Source organism: Grammomys surdaster, unplaced genomic scaffold, assembly GCF_004785775.1.
Source record: "Grammomys surdaster isolate TR1022 unplaced genomic scaffold, NIH_TR_1.0 126176, whole genome shotgun sequence".
Taxonomy (NCBI): Eukaryota; Metazoa; Chordata; class Mammalia; order Rodentia; family Muridae; genus Grammomys; species Grammomys surdaster.
Window position 1 is genome coordinate 427,990 of NW_021620983.1, and position 5,679 is coordinate 433,668.

Below are 5,679 nucleotides of genomic sequence, written 5' to 3' on the forward strand. Positions count from 1 at the left end.
GGAAGGAAGGAAGATGGAAAGAAAAGGGGGCTGAAGAGATATCTCAATGGTTAAGAGCCTAGGCTGCTCTTCCAGAGGACTTTGGTTCAATCCCCAGAACCCACATGGCTGCTACCATCTGTAACTCCAATTCCAAGGCATCTGCTTCCCTCTTCTGGTCTCTGTAAGCAATGCACACAGGTGGTATAGACATATGCAGCCAAAAATAAAATAAAGATAAATAAAATATTTTGTTTTTCAAGGCAGGGTTTGTCTTAGTAACCCTGGCTGTAGTAGAATTGGCTTTGTAGAACAGGCTGTTCTTGAACTCACATTGATTCACCTGCCTCCTGGGTGCTGGAATTAAATGTGTGCATCACCGTTCACAGCAAACAACTCTTTTCAAAAAGGAAAGAAAAGTGCCCGACAGTGGAGGAACACACCACTGATCTCAGCACTGGGTAAGCAGAGGCAGGTAGATCTCAGTTAAAGGCCAGCTGGTTTACAGAGCTAGTTCCAGAACAGCCAGAGATATACAGAAACCATCTCAAACAAACAAAAAACAAACGGGGGGGGGGGGGGGGCGGGGGGGGGGGCGGGGGGGGGGGGGCGGCCGGGGCGGGGGGCGGGCGGGCGAGGCTAGAGAAATGAATCAACTGTAAGAGTGCATAATGCTTCTGCAAAGTCTAGAGTTCTGTTCCCAGAACCCATGTTGGGTGGCTTACAATCTATTCAAACTTTTGACAGAAGTTTTGAATGGATTACAATGAATGTGATGAGGTAAAATGGCATATCTGGGAACTTGAAAGGTTTTGGAGGTTGATATAGTGGTTTGCAACCTTCCTAATGCTGTGATCCTTCATACAGTTCCTCATGCTGTGGTGACCCCTGACCATAAAATTCTTTTCTTTTCTTTTCTTTTTTTTTTTTTTTTCCGAGACAGAGTTTCTCTGTGTAGCCTTGGCTGTCCTGGAACTCACTTGGTAGACCAGGCTAGCCTCGAACTCAGAAATCTGCCTGCCTCTGCCTCCCAAGTGCTGGGATTAAAGGTGTGCGCCACCACCACCCAGCTCATAAAATTATTTTCATTGCTACCTTATTAGTGTAATTTTGCAACTGCTATGAATCATAATATAAATCCTTTTGCAGGCAGAGCTCTGTCAAAGGGATTGTGGCTCACAGTTTGAGAATCACTGCTTTAGGGTTTTTGTTGCTTTATCTTGATTTGGTTTTATAAAGTCCTATTTCATTCAACATCTTGTGTGACTTTTTCGTTCTCCATCCATTATTAGAAATGGTTTTGCAAGGCTGGAGAGATGGCTCACCAGTTAAGAGCACTGACTGGCCTTCCAGAGGTCCTGAATTCAATTCCCAGCAATCACATGGTGGCTCATAGTCATCTGTAATGCAGTCTGATGCCCTCTTCTGACATGCAGATAGAGCACTCATACACAAAATAAATCGAGAGAGAGAGAGAGAGAGAGACAGAGACAGAGAGAGAGAGACAGAGACAGAGAGAGACAGAGACAGAGACAGAGAAGAAAAGGAGGAGAAAAAAAAAGCCAGGCAGTGGTGGTGCACGCCTTTAATCCCAGCACTTGGGAAGCAGAGGCAGGTGGATTTCTGAGTTCGAGTCTAGCCTGGTCTACAGAGTGAGTTCCAGGACAGCCAGGGCTACACAGAGAAACCCTGTCTCGAAAAACCAAACCAAAAAATAAAATAAAATAAAATAAAATAAAATAAAATAAAATAAAATAAAATAAAATAAAATAAAATAAAATAAGAAGGAGGAGGGAGAGGAGGAGGGAGGAGGAGGAAGAGGGACACATTTTATTTTTTATTTAAAAGGATGTATAGGGCTGGGGAATGTAAGTCAACGGTATAGCACTTGCTTAGCTATACCCAATCCTCAGCGTAGCTGTAGCAGTCTGAATGCTCCCCCTAGGCTCAGATGTTTGAAGAGTTGGTTTTTAGTTGGCAGTGCTCTTCGTGTAGATTGAGGAAGTGTGGCCTTGCTGGAGGAAGTGTGTCACTGAGTGTGGGCTTCATTCCCACTTGGTTCTCTCTGCTTGCTGCTTGCAGTTTCAGAGGTGAGCCCTCAGCTTCCTGCTCCTGCCACCATGTCTTCACTCTGTTGTCACGGACTCTAACTGTTGGGAACCATAAACCAAAAATAAACTCTTCTATAAGTTGTTTTGGTCACGGTGTTTTGTCCGTGATAGAAAAGTGATTAATAGGATAGCAAAATAAAAATTTTAATGTATACACACGTAAGAGAAACAACCATCTAGACTGGAATTAATGAAAATTGATGGCATAAGGATTAGTGGGACATGGTGGTACAGCATAATTCCAGCTATCAGGAAGACTGAAGTAGGAGGACTACCTTGAGTTCAAGGCCAGCCTAGGTTACACAGTGAATTCCAGGCCTGCTGGGGCTATATAGAGTGAGACAGTTTTACTCTGCCACCTAAGTACTCATACACTTATGTATGTATGTATGTATGTATGTATGTATGTATGTATGTATTATGTATGTATGTATTATGTATGTATGAATGAATGAATGAGTTAGATGAGAGTGTACATGAGCCTAGAATGCATAAGGCCCTGGGGTATGTCCCTAACATTGGAAAAAATAAGCATGTGTAGGATAGTCTCCAAAAGTAACTATGAAATATCTTAGGCAGTTCTGGACTCTCTACGTCTAGCCTTTGCCACTATCAAATCTGCATGATGAACCTTGGGACCTAGCAAGTGATAGGCTTGAATGCAGACATTTTTGACAGTGTTGTTTGAAGACCTTATATAATGCTGTTTCTCCAAGTAAGTTAACACTTCATTTTCCTTTATTTTAATTAAAAACACGAGAAGGGGGTTGGAGAGATGCCTCAGAGGTTAAGAACACTGACTACTCTTCCAGAGGTCCTTAGTTCAAATCCCAGCAACCACATGGTGGCTCACAACCATCTGTAATAAGATCTGCTGCCCTCTTCTGGTGTCTCTGAAGACAGCTACAATGTACTCACATAAATAAAATAAATAAATAAATCTTAAAAAAAAAATGAGAAGGGTTAGGTTTGTGGCTCAGTGGTGGTACACATATTTAACAAGCTCCAGGTCCTGATTTCTAGCCCAGCTCTGGAAATTATGTGAATAAATAGTACTTGTGAAAAGGAGAGCAGGACAGTGGTGGCGCATGCCTTTATTAAACCCCAGCACTTGGAAGGCAGAGGCAGGCGGATTTCTGAGTTCGAGGCCAGCCTGGTCTACAGAGACAGAGTGAGTTCCAGGACAGGCAGGGCTATACAGAGAAACCCTGTCCACGCCTTTAATCCCAGCACTTGGGAGGCAGAGACAGGTGGATTTCTGAGTTCGAGGCCAGCCTGGTCTACAGAGTGAGTTCCAGGACAGCCAGGGGTACACAGAGAAACCCTGTCTCGAAACTCCCCCCCACCCCCCCAAAAAAAAAGCAACATGTAAACCAACCCTGGTGTTTCCTTTATTTTGTCTATTCAGTTTCTGAAGCGGGAAAGGACAAGTGCAAGGCCAGCCTGGGCTCCAGAGTAAGTTCAAGGTCAGTCAGTACAACCCAGAGTGACTCAGTTCAAAATAAAAACAGTAAAAAAGACAAAGAGATGGTTCAACAGGTAAAAGAGCTTGTCGCACAAACCTAATGGCCTGAGTTCTATATCCAGAACCTCTGGTAGGAGAAACCCAACTCCTGAAAGTTGTTCCTCTGTTTTCTACATGTGTGTCCCAACACACACACACACACACACACACACACACACACACACACACACCACATACAATAACAATAAACAAAATAAAATTTAAATTTTTTAAATGAAAGAGGGACAAGGCTGTAGCTCATTGGCAAAACATTTACCTTGCATGCTTGAGATCCCGAGTTCAGACCATAGCATCGCTCCACACACAAAGGACACAGTCTGTATACAGAATACAAAAGGTCCTCAAAGCCATACATCTAGATTTTGACTGGATGTTCTCTAAAAAAAAAAAAAAAATGTTAGGTGGGTGTGGTGTCAGAAGCAGACGGTCACTGCAAGTTCCAGGCCAGCTTGTTTTGGTTTGTTTTGTTTTAAAAGAAAAGAGAAAAAAACCTCAGTTTATCACCAAGAAGCCATTGCTGATAACTGCCTGCCACGTGATGTGTAAACAGGAAGAGCCACATTAAGCAGCTCACAACCACCTGTAACTCCCACTTCAGGGGATTTGATACGAAGGGCCTCTTCTGGTCTCATGTGCCCTTACTTACACATAGGTACACAGATAATTTTAAAACCTTTAAAATAAATAACAGCCGGTTGGGATGGTGCATGCCTTTGATCCTAGCACTCCAGAGGTAAAGAAAGGCAGGCTAATCTCGTAACGATTTTGAGGCCGGCCTAGTCTATATATCAAAACCTCACTAGCTACAGCTACATAGTGAGTGAGTGGGAGAGAGAGAGAGAGAGAGAGAGAGAGAGAGAGAGAGAGAGAGAGAGAAGACTATAAAGGATCGCTTTAGGTTCAATGGCAGCCTAGAACACAAAGTAAGGTCCAAGTCAAAAGAAAGAGGAGGAAGAAGGAAGAGGAGGAAAAGAAGACAACCTGCTACTTAATGTCTTTAGTTCTATGCAAATTACTATGTAACCTTTGGACTATTAGAGATTCAGAATATAATCTGATTTTTGTTGCCTCTCTAATATAACTTTTCAAATGTAGCTTAGGGTTAATTGACTAACTTCATTCTTTCAAGAGCCTATAGATCTATTCCTGTCAATGCAGCTCCGGAAGCTTTTATCTGCTGGAACAGATGATTTACCCCTTTGAAATCTGGAATATCAAATCTAGAAATCTGACCTTAAAAGTTGTTTTGCATCCTTCTTCCTTCCTTCTTTCTCTCCTCCCTCCCTTTCTTTCTTGTCATATATTTGACATATATAGTATTGAGCTTCAGGGGCACTTTTTTTAAATTACCTTTATTTTGTGTATGTACAACCTGGAATCAAACTCGAGTTTTACAAAGCAAACATTATCCCAGTGAGCCATCTTGCCTGGCCACTTTCTTAGATTGTATAAAATTTTGCTAGCAGAGAGAAATAAAACATTTTTATCTCCTTGTGAAGTCATCAAAGACATTTTAACCGACATAAGCATTTTAATCTATATAAAACTTCCTAGCAGGGGATATAGCTTAGTGGTAGAACGTTTGCCTAGCATGTACACGTTGCCTGGGTTTGATTCCTAGCAACATACTTTCACACAAACCTTACACACTTACATCATTGCACACAGATTTTCCTAGAGTCAGGCCAGTCTGTTCTACATAGCAAGTTTCAGCTCAAGCAAAACTACATAGTGAGAACCTGCCTAAAGAAAGAAGAGGATCGCCAGGCGGTGGTGGCGCACGCCTTTAATCCTAGCACTTGGGAGGCAGAGGCAGGTGTATTTCTGAGTTCAAGGCCAGCCTGGTCTACAGAGTGAGTTCCAGGAGAGCCAGGGCTACACAGAGAAACCCTGTCTCAAAAAAACAAAAAAGGAAAGAAAGAAAGGAAGAAAGAAAGAAAGAAAGGAAGGAAGGAAGGAAGGAAGGAAGGAGAAAGGAAGAAAGGAAGAAAGGAAGAAAGGAAGAAAGGAAGAAAGGAAGAAAGAAAGAAAGAAAGAAAGAAAGAAAGAAAGAAAGAAAGAAAG

General features: G+C 42.3%; 1 long non-coding RNA gene across 1 annotated transcript in view; it reads right to left on the reverse strand.

Moving 5' to 3' along the window:
* Positions 1-1,785: 1,785 nt before the first annotated feature.
* LOC114612641 overlaps positions 1,786-5,679 on the reverse strand; it is a 21,410-nt gene continuing 17,516 nt past the window's right edge. The window contains exons 2-3 of the long non-coding RNA XR_003710058.1: positions 3,872-3,992; positions 1,786-2,129 (exon numbers count right to left, since the gene is read on the reverse strand). This is a non-coding gene — a long non-coding RNA (uncharacterized LOC114612641). The remainder of the gene's footprint in view (positions 2,130-3,871; positions 3,993-5,679) is intronic.